This window comes from Sciurus vulgaris, assembly GCF_902686455.1.
Source record: "Sciurus vulgaris genome assembly, chromosome: 8".
Classification (NCBI taxonomy): Eukaryota; Metazoa; Chordata; class Mammalia; order Rodentia; family Sciuridae; genus Sciurus; species Sciurus vulgaris.
Window position 1 is genome coordinate 102,873,665 of NC_136468.1, and position 21,537 is coordinate 102,895,201.

Below are 21,537 nucleotides of genomic sequence, written 5' to 3' on the forward strand. Positions count from 1 at the left end.
TGTAGTGAAAATATAGTTTTACATTCATTATGATACGTAATGAAACTCTGGTGTTGAACAAAGATGAAGATAACTTAAACAACAGAGCAGCTAAATCAGAATGCTAGCTGACCATCCTCAAATAGGAATTCTTAATGAGACCTACTGATCTCACATCAAGTAAATACCTGATAAATATACAAGTAATATTTCATGGTCTATAGTAAAGCACTGTAAATTCTAGACATCATAAGGAATATAACTTTTGGTAATAGAGACATTTTTAACCTCTTCTTTCCTGAAAAATAATCACTTAAACCCATAACCAAACATTCCAATTTTTATAGGGTGTAATGAAAGAAAAAAAATGATCATGTTAAAATATTACCCTGGTCTATTTTCTTTCTCCATATTTTCCAAACCTGAAAAAAAATGTTGATTTTTTTCTTTCATCAATTATTTTTTAATTTTTTTTAGTTGTAGATGTACACAATACCTGTATGTTATTTATTTTATGTGGTACTAAGGACCAAACCCAGTGCCTCACACATGCAAAGCAAGTGCTCTACCACTGAGCTATAACCCCAACCCTCAAGTATTTATTAAACACATACCATACAGGAATCCCTAAGCTATGGAAATTCTAACAGTGAGAAACATAGCTGGAAATATATGCAAAAGCATTTCACATGGTGTCTGACATGTAAAAGAGATGCATAAATATTTGTTGAATCTGCTATGGGTTTACCAACTATGTGATTATACCAAATAGAATCAGTGATGCTAAATCCCCCATAGGCTATATTGTTTTCTTAAATTTTCTATTAAGATTTGAGGAAAAAGTAAATATTTGAATTCTGATTTTCTGTTCTTTGCTTGACAGTTCAGACACCAGCATAATGAGTAAAATAATAGTGCATGGATGGGCAAGGAATTTTAAGAAAGTGTTTTTATTTATTCTGTATTTTGAAGGGTCTAGAGAAAACAAAGAAAGGGAAAACTCAAGAGAATATCACATTATCATTTTGGCTTGGGTAAATGTCATTCATTTTCCCTTCCTGGCTCTGTATTGGTGAGGTTATTTTCAGGGTTGTACTCAAGTATGAATTCATTCAACACATACTCACCAAGTGACTCCTGAATGTCAGGCTCTGGGATTCAGCAAATAGGCAAGAATAGGCAAAATTCCCTGCACTTGTGTAGTTTAAATGCAAGTGGGAGATGAGGGAGGGAAGATGGGCAATAAATAAGTAATGCATACAGCAACAGATAGGGATGCACACTAAGGGGGAAAACACTAACAATAGGAGAGTGGACCAGGGAATGTTAGGGTGATGGAGAGGACTTACAGTATACCTCTCCAATGGTATAATACTTCAGAAGGAACCTGAAGGAAGGAAGTCACGTGGATACAAAGGGAAAGAACATTCTAAGAAGGAACAGCAAATGCCAAATTGCTTGGTGTGTGATGTTAATTTTATGTCTCAAATTGACTGGACCATGGACTGACCAAATATTTGATCAAAATATTTTGGGTGCTTCTGTGAACATCTGGCATCCAGGAGTCCATTTACACATGCCAAAGTGATAATGTGATATTCCTTTGAGTTTTCCATTTCTTTTTTTCTCTAGACCTTTTGGACAACTGAATATATAAAAACATTTTCTAAAAATTTCTGCACATCTACACACTTATTTTTCTGATTTTTGATGTCTCAATAGCAAGGAAAATAAAAATATCACAGGGTGTTTTTGGATGAGACTAATGTTTAAATTGGACTGAGTAAATAGTTGCCTTCCTTGTGGATGGGCTGCATCCAATCAGTTGAAGATCTAAAAGACCCAAAAGCGGTTTCAAGATGGTGGACTAGAGGGTGGCTGCATTTCACGTTGCTCCAGGACTCAGGATTCAAGAAGAGGAGATATTGAGAGACTTGGGACCAACTCAAAGCCACTGGGTGAGTCTCTCCCGTTGGGGGAGGCATCCTGGATGGGGCGGTAGTCCCGGAACTCAGGGAACTTTGTGAAGTAGAGCTGCTGGCGAGACAACCCCTCCCCCCGCTGGAGCAGTGAACTTGGACACTGGGAGCACTGTAGAGGAGGCCGCCCAGCACAGCTCTTGGACTTGGAGCAACCCACGGGGCTCTGGCGGCTGCCCAGAGGAGGAGGTGCGCGGGCGAGCTAATTGGACTCAGAGCAACTGCTCCTGAACACCAGGGGGGGCTGCCAGGAGAAGGAGAAGGAGCATGGTGGGGTCGCTTGTTCTCCGAGTGGCCGCACCAGAGCTCCGGGCAGCTGCCCGGAGGAGGAGATGTCCTGGACTCAGAGCGACCACTCCTGAACACCCTGGGGGCTGCCCGGAGGAGGAGGAGGAGCGCGGCAGGTCACTTGGACTCAGAGTGACTGTACCAGGGCTACGGGCAGTTGTAGAGAGGAGGAGGTACACAGTGAGTTGCCTAGAGCCACACTGGAACACCGGGTGGCTGCCCAGAAGAAGAGGAGTGCGGCGGGTCACTGGGACTTGGAGTGACTGTACGGGGCTCCAGGTGGCTGCTCAGAAGAGGGGGCCGCATAGCCAGGCCATTAGGTGCAGAGCAGGGTCCCAGGACCTAGGTGGCTTCTTGGTGGAAGAGCTGCACAGAGACAAGCTGAGGGGCCGAGCGAAGTTTCCAGGAAATGTGGGCAGATTCTCTGAGGAGAGGCAGCCTAAGGAGACTCGTCTGTGAAGAGTGAGGCTCCCAGACACGGAGGTAGGTCCGGGCCCCTGGGAACGTTGCGGAGGAAGGCGCCCAGCCCAGGCGGTAGTTGTGGATTGGGGGGAACCTCTAGAGGGGAACTGACCAGCAAGACCTCCCCACCGGGTGAGTCTTCCCTGCCAGGTGAGGTTTTCCTGAAAGGATGGTAAAACCAGAGACACAGGCCCAAACAGGGCCTTGCCTCAGCCCACAGCCTAGTTCCCCTTTGGATGACCATTGGTCAACAAGTGGAGGCACCTCTGCCCACTAGCAGGGAATATACCCCACCTGAAGGGCACCACTCCTAGAGAGGCAGCTTCTTTGTGGAGCACCACACTATCAACTTCCTCCAAGACATCACCCTACTGTAGGCTAAGAGGGTATATATTAGAAATCTTCAGGAACATTGTAAGTCAATAGAGGAAATCTGCAATATCTCAGCAATCCACTGATCCCTGAACAATATGAGAAAACAAGGGAAGAAAATGCCCCAAACAAATCTAGATGTTACATCAATAAAATCCAATGACAGCATGGCAGAAGAAATGACAGAAAGGGAGTTCCGAATATACGTAATTAAAATGATCAGGGAAGCAAATGATAGATGAAAGACCAAATGCAGGCATCGAATGATGAGATGAAAGAGCAAATACAGGCATTGAATGATGAGATGAAAGAACAAATGCAGGCAGTGAATGATCCAACCAATCGACAGTTAAAAGAGCAAATACAGGAAGCAAAAGATCATTTCAATAAAGAGTTAGAGATTTTGAAAAAAAAACAAACAGAAATCCTTGAAATGAAGGAAACAATAAACCAAATTAAAAACTCCATAGAAAGCACAACAAATAGGATAGAACACCTGGAAGATAGAACCTCAGGTATTGAAGACAAAATATTTAACCTTGAAAACAAAGTTGACCAAACAAAGAAGATGGTAAGAAATCATGAACAGAATCTACAAGAACTATGGGATATCATGAAAAGACCAAATTTAAGAATTATTGGGATTGAGGAAGGCTTAGAGAAACAAACCAAGGAATGAACAAGTCTATTTAATGAAATAATATCAGAAAATTCCCAAATCTGAAGAATGAAATGGAAAAATCAAATTCAAAGAGGCTTATAGGACTCCTGATACACAAATTACAACAGACCCACACCAAGGCACATTATAATGAAAATACCTAACATACAAAAATAAAGACAGAATTTTAAAGGCTATGAAAGAAAAGAACCAAATTTACATTCAGGGGGGAAACCAATATAGATATCAGCAGATTTCTCAATCCAGACCCTAAAAGCTAGAAGGGAACTGGAACAACATTTTTTCAAGCCCTGAAAGAAAATGAATGCCAACCAAGATCTTATACCCAGCAAACTTACCTTCAAATTTGACGATGAAATAAAATCCTTCCATGATGAAACAAAAGCTAAAAGAACTTACCAAAAGAAAGCCAGCATTACAGAACAAAATTTTCCATGAGGAAGAGATGAAAACAAAGAAGCAAATCAGCAAAGGGAGGAATTATCCTAAAGAAATTGTTAAATAAAGGAGGAACCAAGTCATGTCAAAAACTAATAAATAAATGAAATTTTTAAAATGAACCAAATGACTGGGAATACAAATCATATCTCAATAATACCCTGAATGTTAATGGCCTGAATTCATCAATCAAAAGACATAGACTGGCAGATTGGATTAAAAAGAAGATCCAACAATATGTTGCCTGCAAGAAGACTCACCTCATAGAAAGAGATACCATAGACTAAAAGTGAAAGGATGGGGAAAAACATACCATGCACATGGACTCAGCAAAAAAGCTGGGTATCCATCCTCATTCAGATAATGTGGACATCAAGCCAAAGTTATTCAGAAGGGATAAAGAAGGACACTTCATATTGCTTCAGGGAAGCATAAATCAGCAAGGCATAACAATCATAAACATCTATGCCCCAAACAGTGGCTCATCCATGTATGTCAATCAATCCTTCTCAATTTCAGAAACCAAATAGACCATAACACAATAATACTAGGTGATTTTAACACACCTTTCTGAACCACTGGACAGATCTTCCAAACAAAATTGAACAAAGAAACCATAGATCTCAATAACACAATCATAATTTAGACTTAACAGACATTTATAGAATATACCATCCAACCAAGAGCGAATACACTTTCTTCTCAGCAGTACTGGATCCTTTTCTACAATAGACCATATATTATGCCACAAAGCTAATGTTAGCAAATACAAGAAGATAGGGACACTACCTTGTATTCTATCAGATCATAATGGATTGAAGTTAGAAATAAATGAAAGAGTAAAACACAGAAACTATTCCAACACCTGGAGATTAAACAATATGGTATTATATGATGAATGGATAACAGAAGATATTAGGAAGGAAATTAAAAAATTCTTAGAGGTAAATGAGAACAAAGAAACATCATATCAAAATCTCTGGGACACTATGAAAGCAATACTTAGAGGAAAATTTATTTCATGGAGCACATTCAAAAAAAAGAAGTAAAACTCAACAAATAAACAACCTAACACTTACAGCTCAAAGCCCTAGAAAAAGAAGAACAGAACAACACCAAAAGTAGTAGAAGACAGGAAATAGTTAAACTCACAGCTGAAATCAAACGAAATTGAAACAAAAGGAACAATACAAAAAATTGACAAAATAAATAGTTGGTTCTTCAAAAAAATAAATAAAATCGATAAACCTTTAGCCACACTAACAAAGAGAAGATGAGAGAAAACCCAAATCACTAAAATTCAGAATGAACAAGGAAATATCACAACAGACACGATTGAAATACAAAACATAATTAGAAGCTATTTGAAATCTATACTCCAACAAAATAGAAAATTTTGAAGACATCAACAGGTTTCTAGAGACATGAATTGCCTAAACTGAGCGAGAAGGACATACAAAATTTAAATAGACCAATTTCAAGTAATGAAATAGAAGAAGTCATCAAAAAGCCTACCAACAAAGAAAAGTCCAGCACCAGATGGGTTCTCAGTCAAGTTCTACAAAACCTTTAAAGAAGAGCTCATTCCAATACTTCTCAAAATATTCCATAAAATAGAAGAGGAGGGAACCCTTCCAAACTCATTCTATGAAGCCAATATTACCCTGATACCTAACCAGACCGAGACACATGCAGGAAAGAAAATTTCAGACCAATATCCTTAATGAACATCGACGCAAAACTTCTCAACAAAATTTTAGCAAATTGCATACAAAAACATTAAAAAGATAGTACACCATGATCAAGTGGGTTTCATCCCAGGGATGCAAGGTTGGTTCAACATCAGGAAATCAATACATGTAATTTACCATATCAATAGACTTAAAGTCAAGAATCACATGATTATTTCAATAGATGCAGAAAAAGCATTTGATAAAATACAGCACCCCTTTATGCTCAAAACACTAGAAAAAAATAGGGATAGTGGGAACATTCCCTAACATTGTAAAGGCCATCTATGCTAAGCCCATGGCTAATATCATTCTAAATGCTGAAAACTGAAAGAATTCCCCGTAAAAACTGGAATAAGGCAGGGATGCCCTCTTTCCACCACTTCTATTCAATATCGTCCTTGAAACTCTAGCCAGAGCAATTAGACAGACCAAAGAAATTAAAGGAATACGAATTGGAAAAGAAGAACTCAACTATCCCTATTTGCTGATGATATGATTATATACTTAGAGGAACCAGGAAATTCCACCAGAAAAGTTTAGAACTCATAAGTGAATTCAGTAAGGTAGCAGGTTACAAGATCAATGCTCGTAAATCCAATGCATTTTTATACATAAGTGATGAATCTTCAGAAAGAGAAGTTAGGAAAACTACCTCCATTCACCAATAGCCCTCGAAAAAGATAAAATACTTGGGAATCAATCTCACAAAAGAGGTGAAAGACCTCTACAGTGAGAACTACAGAACACTAAAGAAAGAAATTGAAGAAAACCTTAGAAGATGGAAAGATCTCCCATGTTGTTGGACTGACAATTAATATTGTCAAAATGGCCATACTACAAAAAGCACTATACAGATTCAATGCAATTCCAATTAAATCCCAAAGACGTACCTTACAGAAATAGAGCAAGCAATCATGAAATTCATCTGGAAGAATAAGACACCCAGAATAGCTGAAGCAATCCTTAGCAGAAAGAGCAAAGCAGGGGGTATTGCAACACCAGATCTTCAACTGTACTACAAAGCAATAGTAACAAAAATGGCATGGTATTGGTACCAAATAGAAAGGTAGATCAATGGTACAGAATAGAGGACACAGACACAAACCCAAATATATACAATTTTCTCATACTAGACAAAGGGGGCCAAAAATATGTAATGGAGAAAAGATAGCCTCTTCAACAAATGGTGCTAGGAGAATTGGAAAACATATGCAACAGAATGAAATTAAACCCATATCTCTCACTGTGCACGAAACTAACCTAAGGACCGTCGGAATCAGACCAGAGACCCTGCAGATTATAGAAGAAAAAGTAGGTCAGATCTTCAACATATCAGTTTAGGACTAGACTTCCTCGACAAGACTCCCATAGCACAAGAAATAAAAGCAAGAATCAATAACTGGGATAGATTCAAACTAAAAAGCTTTCTCTCAGCAAAGGAAACTATCGGCAATGCGAAGAAAGAGCCTACAGAGTGGGAGAAAATCTTTGCCAATCATACTTCAGATAGAGCACTAATCTCCAGAATCTATAAAGTACTCAGAAAACTCTACACCAAGAATGCAAATAACCCCTTCGACAAGTGGGCTAAGGAAATGAACAGACACTTCACAGAAGAAGATGTACAAGGAATCAGCAAACATATGGAAAAATGTTCAACATCTCTAGTAATAAGAGAAATGCAAATCAAAACCACCCTAAGATTCCATCTCACCCCAATTAGAATGGCGATTATCAAAATACAAGCAGCAACAGGTGTTGGAGAGGATGTGGGGAGAAAGGTACACTGATACATTGCTGGTGGGGCTACAAATTAGTGCAGTCACTCTGGAAAAGCAGTATGGAGATTCCTCAGAAAGCTTACCATTTGACCCAGCTATCCCACTCCTTGGCCTATACCCAAAGGACTTATCAGCGTACTACAGAGATACAACCACATCAATGTTTGTAGCTGCTCAATTCACGATAGCCCAGACTGTGGAACCAACCTAGATGCCCTTCAATTGATTAATGGATAAAGAAACTGTGGTATATATATACAATGGAATATTACTCAGCCATAAAGAATGATAAAATTATGGCATTTGCAGGCAAATGGATGAAATTGAAGAATATCATGCTAAGTGAGATAAGCCAATCTCAAAAACCCAAAGGACGAATGATCTCGCTGATAAGTGGATGATGACACATAATGGGGGTGGGAGGGGTTAGTGTTAGGGTTAGAGTTAGGGTTAGGGAGGGGGGCAAGAATGGAGGAAAGACTGTATAGAGGGAAAAGAGGGTGGGAGGGGTGGGGGGAAGGGAAAAAATAGAATGAATCAAACAACATTACCCTATGTAATTTATGGTTACACAAATGGTACACCTTTATTCCATGTACAAACAGAGAAACAACATGTATCCCATTTGTTTACAATAAAAAAAATGTGAAAAAAAATAGAAGACCCAAAAGCTGACCCTCCCCAGAATAAGAAAGAATTCTCCTGTCTGACAGCCCTTGAAATGGGACATAGACTCTTCTTGGTTCTAATAGCATCTTTCTGGCCTTTGAACTTGAAGTGAGACATGGACTCTGCATATTTTGAACTTTTGAGCCTCCATAAGTATAAACTGATTCCTTATAGTAAATCTATGCATCTATTGCCTGTCTATCTACCTACCTAAATAACTACCTACCTGCCTAACGACTCTGTTTCTTTGGAGAACTTGATTAATACAGTGGGTAAATGACTGGGTATATGGCTTTTTTCAGAGGGAGGATAAAGGAAAAGGAAATCAGAGAAGGACTGGGAGGGCCAAGGCGTGTAGAACCTTTCAAGCCATTGTAAGGAAATAGCACTTACTCCAAAGAGAAGTCTGTAGAAGACGTATGACTTATAAGAGAATCATCCTAACTACTAAATGCAGACTAGTCTGTAGAGGGTCATGGATAGAATGGAGATAAGCAGTTCTCAGGTTTCTTCAAGAGTCTAAATGAATATAAAGAAGGTGATGGCTGAGGGTTTGGCTGAAAATTTTCCAAATTTTGAATATAATTTAAAAAAAAAAGGTATGAGAAGGATCTCTCTCAGGGATGTGGCATGGGAAACAGAAAAAATTACAATGGACTACAAATTTATTGTTACAACAAATAGAAAAAAATGGCATTTTTATTCATTGAGATGGGCAAGAATGTGAGAGGAGCATGTGTGATGATACAGGAGCACAGGAGCATTTGAATGATTTAAATGGGGTCATGTTAAATTTGGAAATCCAATTGGACATCCAAACCAAATAGAGATATACGGTCACATGGCCGATATATAAGCCTGATGTTCTGAGAAGAGACCTCAGATGTAAATTCGCAGGCACCAGAATGCAAGTGGAATTTGTTGCCATAAAATGATGAGATCCCCAAGGAAGAGAATATAGGTGGAGAAGAAGCCAAAGCACTGAGTCCAGGCCACGTGACCAGGAAAGCTCAGGCAGATGAGGATGCAATAAAGAAGATGAAGAATGTGCTGTCAGTGGAGTGAGAGAAGAAATGAAAGGGAAAGCAGTCCCTAATATGGTGGGAAACCATTTCAAGAAGGAAACCATGTTTGGTGCTCTCAGTTGCCACTGATAGTTCAAGTCAGATCTTAATCTAAGATTTGGACTCACATTAAAATCACTGGATTTCACAAAGTGCAGGTGAAGGAGAATCTTGAGAAGAGGTGTGATGGCAGAGTAAAGTGTGTGAAAGCTCGATTGGAAGCATTAAAAGGAATGGAGAAAGAAGAAATACAACAAAGGGAAAATATAATTTTAGAGATTTGTTTGTAAAGGGCACCAGAGGATGGAATGTTAGTAGGAAAGAAAATATTACACAATATCTATTTTCCAGCTTATGGGAATGACCAGATAGAGAAGGAAACTCGATGTAGGATAAAAAATGAGAGATGGATTTGCTTATACAAGGAAAGGCAGGAGTCAGGGCACAAGGAAGGGTTGGTTTTGAATAGGAAATCTGATATTTATAGGTCGTGATAGAAAATACGGGTACTGATAAAGGTGGATGAGTAACTGTGTTAGTTGTAACTTGTGGAATTTCTCTTTTGTCCATTTCCATTTTCTTGGGTTATATAAGAAGCAAGACCATCAATGAAAAGACAAAGGGAGAAGAGTTGATGGAATTTTGAAGAAAGAAGTTATAAAATCTAGAAAACATGGGAAATGGAAGAGTGACTGGATTAGGGAATTGTAAGATTGCTGGCAACTCTACTATCTAGCTTGAGGTTATCAGTAATAAACTTAAAATGACATCAGTACCATTGTCATGTATTTTTCTCCAGTTTTGTTCAGCTTTAGATGTGAGTGTGCATTAGACAGAATTATTTCTTGATGACTCTTGTTAGTTCTAACATGACAGAATGGAGTTGGAGAATACCATGCTAAGCAAAATAAGCCAATCCCAAAAATCAAAGGCCAAATGATTTCTCTAATAAGTGGATGATAATACATAACAGGGGTGAGGAGGCAAGAATGGAGAAAGGATGGATTGTGGGGAGGAAAATGAGGGGTGGGGAGGGGCAGGGGGAAGGAAAGACAATAGAATGAGACAAACATCATTACCCTATGCACATGTATGATTACACAAATGGTGGGACTCTACTTCGTGTACAACTAGAGAAAGCATAATTGTACCCCATTTGTGTACAAGAAATCAAAATCAAAGAAAATGCAATTGCTGCTAAAAATAAAGTTCTTATACTTCAGGAAAAAATAATGGTGGGTGTGAGATAAGGAAGATAAAGTATTTACAAAGGAGTTTATAATGATGGTATTAAATCCTTGCTTTCCAAAAAGGAAAATGTGGGCATTAAAGGAGATGAAAGACAGCTTCAAGAGATGATGGGATCGTGTTATTGTTTGGATATAGAATGTCCCCTGAAGGCACATGTGTTGAAGGCCTGGTCCCCAGTGCAGCAGTGTTAGTTGGTGGGGCTTCAGGGAAGTGATTGGATCATGAGGGCTCTGCCTCATCAATGAACTGAGACATTTGTAAATGGATGACATTATTGGGAAGTGGTGGGAACTGTAGGAGGGGGGACTACCTAGTTGGAGGCATAAGCATGCCTGGAAACCTGCCCCTTCCCCTCCCTCTTTCTGCTACCCAGCTGCCACGAGGTAAGCAGCTTTTCTCCAATAAGCCCTTCTGCCATGGTGTTCTGTCTCACCTCAGGTTCAGAGCAATGGAACCAGCTGATCATGGACAAAACCTTTGAAACGGTGAGTCAAATAAATCTTTCCTGCTCTGAGTTGTTTATCTCAGGTATCACAGCTATGAAAAGCTAACACAGTTCACTATAGTGTTGGTCTTGGTGGGTTAAAGAATTGTTGCGTAAAGGTAGTAACCATTACTCCTCTTTCTCTAATTCTCCACATCCACTTATCTGCAAATTCCGTTCACTCTGTTTTGGTTAGCTTTTTGTCACTGTGACCAAAGACCAGACAAGAACAAATTAAAAGAGGAAAAGTTTATTTGGGCTTATAATTTCAGAGGCTCAGTCTATGGTCAGCCAAATCCACAGCTCTGGGCCTGAGGTGAGGCCCAGAAGGGTGTATGGTAGAGGAAAGCAGTTCAAAACATGACAACTGGGAAGCAGAGAGAGAGCTCAGCTCATCAAGGACAAAATACAAAACCCAGAGGCACACTTCCAGTGACCCTCCTCCTCCACTCACACCCTACCTGCCTACAATTACCACCCAGTTAATGCCTACCAGTGGATTAATCCACTGATTAGGTCACACCTCTCATAATCAAATCATTTCACCTCTGAAAATCTTGGATTGTCTCACACAGAAGCTTTTGGGGGATACCTCATATCTAAGCCATAGCACGCTGCCTTCCAAATACATACAGAATCTGAGCATTTCTCACCATTCTATAGATCATCACCTTGGCCCAGGCCAACATCATCTCTCACCTTGATTAATTCAATAGCTTCATTACTGAGCTCCTTATATCCACTCCTGTCATTTATCAGCCCTCAAGGTTATTGTTCACACATGGTCAGAGTAATTTCTTGAAAAGATAAAGAATATCTCCACCCCCCCACCACCACCACCAAAAAACAAACAAACAAAAAAACAAAACAAAACAAAAAACCACTGGTTACTATCCATTTCACTTAAAGGCAAAAGTCCTTAAAATAAGGTTTAATGTGAACTGAGCCTTATTTTATTTATTTTTATGTGGTGCTGGAGAACAAACCCAGTATCCCATGCATGCTAGGCAAGCGCTCTACTACTGAGCTACAAACCCAGCCCCCTACCTCTCTTCTTACAGCGTTCCACCTTGTTCAACTCTACTGCGTTTTCAAACCCAGAGTCATGCTCCTATCTCAGGGGCTTTGCAGGTGGCCTTTCCTTTGCCTGGAGCACTTACACCAGCTATCTGCATGGCTCACTCCATCATTTCAAGTCTTTGCTCAAAAATCACCTGAAGCTTTTTCTGACCATCCAGTTTAAAGCTGTACTTTAGAGCAGTTCAGTGGAGACATGCAGTCACTATGCTTTTATTTCATTTGAAACACTGAAACACAAGATTACTTTGTTCTCTAACAAATACATGAAATAAGCAAACCAACTGAAAACAAAGACAACTTTTTTTTCCATAGAAATATTGCAAGCATTGCCTGTGTTCCTCTTTATTCTTTTCTACTTTGTTGCAACCTGTAGTTAATATTCTGGAGAAAAAGCACAGAGATATTGGTATAACTGGATTAAAATAATAGTCATAATCTATAAATTCCATCTGTTTCTCATAAGAAAGAAAAGAATGTCATTTCTGGGTGATGATAGTGGGTCTTAGTATTTTTCCAAGGATTAATCATAAAAACTGTTTAAATTCTCAGATTACTTTCCATCTTCCTCAAAACTCTGCAGGATTAGTCCATCATCCACTGATGATTTTTGTGGTAAAAGGAAATGTGAGGTCAGTTTTATTTTTTCTCTTCTCATTTTCACTTTCCCTGGGTTTTCTCATTATCCTTATAAATTAGAAATGAAATGTAGAACTTACTTAACTGTGTATATTTGCATTTATCTCACTTATGCTGACATTCTAAAATTTGTATCATGGGTTTTTTTTTCTAGTTGATTTCTTTTTTCCCTCTAGTGAATGTTTTCTTCAACCGTATTATCTTTAGCTATTTCTGCTGAAATTGCTCTAGAATCTTTCTTAGGAATACCTATAATTTTTAGTTTACATTTCTGTTACTTATTCTCATCTATCATGTTCATTCTTTTGCTTCTGTTCCTTTTCCTCTGAGTTCTGAGAGACCTTTGTCTTTGATGTCACTGATGTATTCTTTCCTACAGTGTTAATTTGTTTATTTCACTAACTCCAACAAAAATCATATTTCTATGTTTAAAATAGAATCTTTTTAATTGTTCAATAAATTGTTCTTGACTCGCATATATTTCTATCTTTTCTTCGCCTCTCAGTAATATCAGCAATACTTCCTATTTCATGGAAGTAATGCCAAATAGTCTCATGAAATCTTCTTCTGGCTTCTGTAATGAATGAATTTAAAAATCTATGCTTCTGAATTCTCAAAATAATTTTTCCCTGAGGTTCCATTAGTACCAATTAATGAGTCCTACTATTACATGTTCTGATGCTCCTGCTTGAAGAGATTTGACAAGGTCTGTCACACATCAGGTCAGGCAGATCATGTTGGCTCTCCTCTGACACCATGGCTGATCTTTTGGTATTGGGTGGACACATTGTCTGATGTCATTCCTATTGTCCAGTAGGCTCTACTGGCTCATTTCTCAGCTGCTCTTGTAATAAGGTGGATGATATTGCAGATTTCTGGCAACAGTGTGTGAGTTGAAGTGACATGCACCATTTTAAGGCCTGGCCCTGGCCCCATGGTCATGTCCAGCTTCTCTCTCACATATGTGTTTGCATGTCTGAGGCCAGTAGAGACAATAGGAAGACCATATGTTGGCAGGAGCTGTGTCTCTATCACCATTGGAGCAGAATCTCCCTGAAGAATTGCCTGACTTGTTTCTAAATGCGATGTAAAAAAGATGATGACTTTTTTGGAGATACACACCCCTCAACACACACATGCAACTAGGTGGGCTTTTCTCTGCAGTTCTCTGGACTTTTGAAATGAGATATACAAAGAATTATGCTGAAACCACCAATGTAGACTTTATGCACACTTTCTTTTCTACTCCTTCCTGGGAAACTTTATGAACTTTCCCTCCTTCTCTCTGTGCCTAGTTTATTGTTGATGTAGAATTGTCAGATTTCTGAATGTTGGAAAGACACTAATGGGGAGAAGATGAAGGAAGAAAACAGCTCTAAAGCAGCAAAGGTCTGAATGTTCAGTCATGGTTTTGCCTTCTTGACCTGAGAAACAGAGGTAGGATTTCTTTCTAAGAAACCTCAGGTACACTTAATAAAGAGCACCACTCAGGTTTTTTTGTACCTTCATAGAGATTTTTTTTTAGTGGCTTTGCTTGTAACATGACTTTTTTTTTTAAAATAAAAAATATATGGTTGGCATACAAATACCTGTACATGTTTTATGTAGACCACATGATTAGTGTAAGTTTACTTTGAAATAATTTCAGGCTTACAAACTAGTTGTAAGAATGGCAGGAAGAATCCCTGTATACCTTTCACAGATTCTCTGATTGTTAACATTTTATCACATTTGCTTTGTCTTTTCTTTCTATATATGTATACATATAGTATTTTCAGAATCATTTGCAAGTAAATTACAGACCTTATGCCTCTTCATTTTTAAAGCAGTCACGTATATTTTCTGAGTAACGACATTTGCTTACATGAACACCATACAACTACTGAAATCAAGAAATTATTATCAATATAACATTATTATCTAATACAAAAAAAGAATTTGCTAATTTTTAATGGTTCATTATAGGTCACATGTCTGTGTAGTTGGTTGCATGGTATGTGTGCATTTCCTACCCAGTCTCCAGGGTCTGGGTCAAATCCAGGATCGAATATTGACCAAACCTTTTTATTTAGTTTTCATGTCTCTTCTGTCTCCTTGAAAATGGAACAGTTGGTTGGTTAAAGGAGGTAACTCAGTGATAAGAGTATTTGCTTAGCATGTGAGAGGCTCTGGGTTTGATCCCCAGTATCACAAAAATAAGTAAGTAAATTAATGAGTAGTATAGTTTCAGTCTTTCACAGCCTTAACAGGATGTTTATTTTTCAGTGTCCCTCAATGTCAATTCACGTGAAGTTTCTTTGCAATTAGATTTAAGTGTTTTTTCCAGGTGCCTCGGTTGCCCATGCCGCCGCAGATGCTGGGGCCGCAGCCAGAGATCCTCTCTGGGGGGCGGGGCACAGCTGTCCCTGAGGCCTCTAGGGCAGATGCCCAAAGATGTATTTTCCAGGTGCCACCGCTGCTGTTCACACTGCCACAGAAGCCAGAGGTCTCCACAGTCCCCCTCAACGGGTGCCGCTGTCAATGGGCACGCTGCCATCCACCAGAGGTTTCCTCTTGGGGCACAGTTGCCCCTGATGTTGCTGCTTCAGGTACCCAGAAGTCCTTTCTCTGGACTCTGCTGCTGCTGATGATGCTGTGGCAGTTGCCTTCACCCAGAGGTCTGCTGCCCTTGATGCTGCCTTGGACACCCAGCTGCCACCTACACTGATGCTGCTGCTGCTGCTATCACCACCTGCTGCCAAAGCTGGGGTTACTCCCTGAAGGTCACCTGGAGGTCTCTCTGGGTGCTGCTGCAGCTGCAGCCACAGCCACCAGTGCTCAGCAGTCCTCCCACCTGTTGCCAAAGCCACTGACGTCTGCAGCTTCTGCTGACCTTGTGCCTGCTGCCACCTACTCCTGCTACTACCACTTCCACCACTACCCAGAGGTCCACTGCCAGGGAGACTCCAGGTTTAGTTGCACACAGCCACATCCATTTTGAGACACTTGCCAGAGCCCGGGGTTTGTTTGGGGTGTCAGTGGGTTTGCTGCCACTGCCATCTTGGGGCTCTGCTGCCCTTGCCTGGGACCTCAGCCAGGTCAACCTGGAGGTTCAGTGTTGGGATGCCTACAGGTATGGCTGCAACTGGGGTCTTCCTCCTGAGCATGTGGGTTCCTGCCATCTAGTTATTGTCTCTCAGGTTTGCTCATCCCTGGTGATCTCTCTCCAAATTCCAGTGGCATTGAGATCTTGGGATTGCAATGTGACTGAACCCAGGACATCTGAGGCCCATATTGCTGAGATAGTGACTGGATCTACCAGGGGCTGTCTGGGCCAGGCAGTCTTCTGGTAAATCAGAGACAGGACTGAGAAGCTTTTGGACACTGGCAGAGACAGTTGTTCAAGTTTCCACCAAGATTTATTTTATTTTATTTTTTTCCTTCTCTGGCATCTCTCTCCACCATATTTCAAACAGGATGTTTTTTGTGCACCAGTTTACTGAAGATGGTGATATATGCATGGTGTTTTGCAGTCCTGCTGCATATTCATATATTAATATTTTTCTCTTTATGTGTATTCTTTCTCTTGCTTGTCTGTCTTCCTAGATTCTCTTTCTACCTTTTCTCCACCTAATCAGTCAATCTCTGTTGGTTCATCTCCTACTCTTCCTGTGGGTTTTTGCTTTTGGCTTCTTTCTTTCTCCCTAATGAACATCGTGCCCTGCACTGTTACTGTTTTGTCTTTGTCCATTATTTGAGATTATAAATCCATTTGGCAAATTTTCTGCTTTTATTGTGATTGAACTCATCGCTGTGGTTTATAGCAAGATGGTGGTGGATGCCTTGCTGGGAGCTATTAGATTTGAGGCTGCATATTGTTTGCACTGGGTGCTGTTGATATTGGTCTCACTCTTAGAGGCAGGATACTGGAAATTCTCAGGGACAATATAGGTCTACAGGGTAGAATCTGTATTGCCTCAGATCCATACAACTAGATGGGAAAATACACAAGCAACAAGAAAAAACAAGGGCACAAAATACCACAAACAAACCAAGATGTCCCAATAAAAGAAGTCACTGAAAACACAATAGAAGAAATGTCCAAGAAGGAGTTTAGAATATACCTAATTAATAAGATCTCCAAAGTAAAGGATGGTATAAAGAGTGAAATCGAAGAGAAATTACAGGAAGTGAAAGATCACTTCAATAAAGTTAGAGACTGTGAAAAAAAAAGCAGAAATCCTCGAAATTAATGAATCAGTAAGTCAAATTATAAATTCAATAAAAAGCATCACCAACAGATGAGACCAATTGGAAGACAGAACCTTAGACAATGAAGACAAAATATTTAATATTGAAAATAAAGTTGACCATGCAGAGAAGGTAAGAATCCATGAACAGAACTTCCAAGAATTATGGGATAACATGAAAAGACCAAATTTAAGAGTTATCAGAATAGAAGAAGGAGCAGAAATACAAACCAAAGGAATGCACAATCTTTTCAATGACATAATATCAGAAAATTTCCCAAACCTAAAGAATGAAATGGAAAGTCAAATATTAGGAGACTTGTAGGACACCAAATGTACAAGACTACAGCAGACCCATACCAAGACACATTATAATGAAAATGAGTAAAATATAGAATAAAGATAGAATCTTAAAGGCCATGAGAGAAAAAAGCAAATTACATATAGGGGAAAACCAATTTGGATCTCTTAACCCAGACCCTCAAAGCTAGAAGTTTATGCAACAACATATTTCAAGCTCTGAAACAAAATGGATGCCAACCAAGAATTTTATATCCAACAAAATTAAGTTCCAGATTTGAAGAAGAAATAAAAACCTTCCGTGATAAATAAAAGTTAAAAGAATTCACAATTAGCCTGCACTACAGAACATTCTCAACAAAATATTCCATGAGGATGAATCAAAAAAAAAAAAAAAAAAAAAAAAGAAGTGAAAACCAGCAAAGGGAGGAACTACACTAAAGGAATAGTCAAAAGAAAATCTATCAAATTAAAAGGCAGAAATAAACCAAAATGACCAGGGATACAAGTTATATCTCAGTAATATCCTTTAACATTAATGTCCTAAACTCGTCAATCAAAAGACATAGACTTTCAGATTGGATTAAAAAACAAGACCCAACAATATGCTGTCTCTAAGAGACTCACCTTATAGGCAAAGACATCCACAGACTGAAGGTGAAAGGAGGGGGGAAAACATATCTTTCATATGGATTGCATGAACAAGCAGGGGTTTCCATCCTCACATCAAGTACAGTGGCCTTCAAGCCAAAGCTTATCAGGTCATTTCATTCTACTGAAGGGAATTATATAGCAGTAAGACATAACAATTGTAAATATTTATGCTCTAAACAATGGAGCATCTGTGTACATCAAACAAATCCTTCTCAATTTCAAGATTCAAATAGAGCACAGCACAATGATAGTGGGTGAATTTAACACAGCTCTCTCACTACTGGACAGAGCTTCTAAACAAAAGCTAAATAAAGAAACTATAGAACTAAATAATATAATCAATAATTTGGACTTAACAGACATATATAGAATATTTCATCCATCAATGAGCAAATAAACTTTTTTCTTGGCAGCACATGGATGCTTCTGTAAAATAGACTGTATCTTATGCCACAGAGCAACTCTTAGTAAATACAAAAAAATGGAGATAATACCCTGTGTTCTATTAGATCATAATGGACTGAAATGAGAAATCAATGATAAAATAAAAATTAGAAGCCACTGTAACACATGGAGACTAAATAATACACTATTGAATGATGAATAGATAGTAGAAGAAATCAAGGATGAAATGAAAAAATAAATGAATACAACATACTAAAATCTCTGGGACACTATGAAGGAAGTACTAAGAGGAAAGTTCATTGTATTGAGCTCATTTATTAAAAGATTAAAAAGTCAACAATAAGTGACCTAACATTACATCTCAAAGCCCTAGAAAAAGAAGAACAAATCAAAACCCAGAACAGTAGAAGACAGGAAATTATTAAAATTAGAGCTAAAAACAATGAAATTGAAACAAAAGACACAATTGAAAAAATTGACAAAACAAAAAATTCTTTGAAAAAAATCAATAAAATTGATAGACCCCCCTAGCCACATTAACACAGAGAAAAAGAGAGAAAACACAAATTACTAAAATATGTGATGAAAAAGGAATTATCACAACAGACAACTGAAATACAGAAGATAATTAGAAACTATTATGAAAATTTACATTCCAATAAAATAGAAAATATTGAAGACATTGACAAATTTCTAAAGACATATGACCTACCTAAACTGAATCAGGAGGTCATACATGATATAAACAGAATAATTTCAAGTAATGAAATAGAAAACAACATTAAAAGCCTATCAAGGAGCGAAGAGGTAGCAAGTCTGGTGGAGGTTTCATACACCCGAAAGAGAATTTTAAGACGCAGTTAACATTTGTCTCAGAGACGTGCTTCAAAATTAGTTGCTACCTTTTAAACACGTGACTTACTAATTAAACTTCCTTCTTAAAAATTCACTACAGTAACCATTTACAAGCTAAGCAACATGCTTAGCCCAGCCAGCCAGACTCTCCCCAAGAAGTCCAATAATCCAACCCAAGAAGAGAAAAACAGGGTATAAAAAAAAGAAGAGAGGAGGTCACCAAGAAACATGAGTATGAAATTAGGAATGTTGGCCACCTGTATTATCTGGGGAAATCAGTCCCCCCATTATCATTGAAACACTACCCCGCAAAGAAATAGAAATAAGCGACTTTTCCAGATTTACAAATTACAGATTTAAAAATCTTTTTATTAATCTATCACCTTTGCCAGATTTAAGCCGGGGATGTTCAAAGGAGGTTTGTTTAAACATGCTAAAAAAAAAAGAAAGCAGATACGTTCATGACAAGCATTTTGAAGTTCTGCATTCTGACTTGGAACCACAGACGAGGTCAATACTTCTAGTCTGGCTTTAGAGGTATGTGAAGAATACACACTTCATAGGGAGACATTGTATCTTGCACAAGATTTTTTTGATAGATTTATGTTGACACAAAAGGATATAAATGAAAATATGCTTCAACTTATTGGAATTACCTCATTATTCATTGCTTCCAAACTTGAGGAAATCTATGCTCCAAAACTCCAAGTGTTTGCTTATGTCACTGGCGGTGCTTGCAGTGAAGAGGATATATTAAGGATGGAACTTGTTATATTAAAGGCTTTAAAATGGGAACTCTGTCCTGTAACAATCATCTCCTGGTTAAATCTCTTTCTCCAAGTTGATACTCTTAAAGATGCTCCTAAAGTTCTTCTACCTCAGTATTCTCAGGAAACATTCATTCAAATAGCTCAGTTTTTAGGTCTGTGTATTCTAGCCATTGACTCCTTAGAGTTCCAGTACAGAGTACTGGCAGCTGCTGCCTTGTGCCATTTTACCTCCATTGAAGTGGTTAAGAAAGCCTCAGGTTTGGAATGGGACATCATCCCAGAATGTGTAGACTGGATGGTGCTTTTTGTCAGTGTAGTATAAAGTACTAGTCCAATGAAGCTAAAGACTTTTAAGAAGATACCTATGGAAGACAGACATACTATCCAGACACATACAAATTATTTCACTATGCTGGATGAAGTAAATTATGTAAACACCTTCAGAAAAGGGGGACAGTTGTCACCAGTGTGCAGTGGGGACACTAGGACCACCACCGAAGAGCACTGAAAAACCACCAGGAAAACACTAAAGGAGTTAACTTGGCAAACAAATTGGAACTGAGCAAGTATTGCTAGAATTTCATACAAGTGAACTAAAGTTTTCACAGGAAAATAGTGCTTTGATTGTCCTTGGCAATTCAGAAGTGACACTGTCATTCTTTGATCAAAAAACCACTTGAAATTGGCCCTAAAGAAGATATTCACTTCCTATATTAGCTGTTAAAGAAGGCCAAACATGTTTACAAAGATGACTTCCTTCACAAATCTACTGGGGAGGAGTCAGCCACGATTATTTTTGGATACAGTGGTACCATGTTTATCATGATAAACTAGGAATTTTATCATTGGAGTTTTAGACTAGATAAGTGATACCTTAAAGGGTATATTAAGTGATAGGATACTTTGAATCTAGCTTTTAGTTTCTCAAAATTCCTATACTCTTGACTCGGGCAACTTGGTTCTTGAGAATAAAATTCAAACTTGTTTACCAAGATTTAGTTTTGTAATAAGTTGACTAATTTATCTAAACCTATGGTAGCAAACTATTATAAAACTTGAATTTTTACAAATGGTGAGATATAATGTTTTTTAACTTGCTTATTTGCCTTGCCATAATACTCTACCAGTAAGACTTCAATGAACATAATGGTTTAAACTACTCTAAATAGTGGGAGTACCAAAGAAATTAAAAATAAGATAAATGTTGTGGCTCCCATTTGGGGCTTTATCTTGATATAGAGGTTGCTTTATAATGACCTTTTTGTATAACACAATTTGGGTGAAAAACTTAAGTACCTTTTCAAACTATTTATGTGAGAAAGTCACTTTATTACTCTAAGAAATCCTAAGGATTTTTTTTTAATTTAGTGTGACTAAGGCTTTATTTGTGTTTGTAAAACTGTTGAGGTCTATTTTAAATTCCTGC

General features: G+C 38.4%; 1 pseudogene across 1 annotated transcript; it reads left to right on the forward strand.

Moving 5' to 3' along the window:
- The first annotated feature begins 16,012 nt into the window (after positions 1 to 16,012).
- On the forward strand, positions 16,013 to 20,641 carry LOC306667663 (G1/S-specific cyclin-E2-like; annotated as a pseudogene). Its single transcript has 2 exons — positions 16,013 to 16,044; positions 19,442 to 20,641. The product of its transcript is annotated as a G1/S-specific cyclin-E2-like (transcript).
- The last annotated feature ends 896 nt before the right edge of the window (positions 20,642 to 21,537 follow it).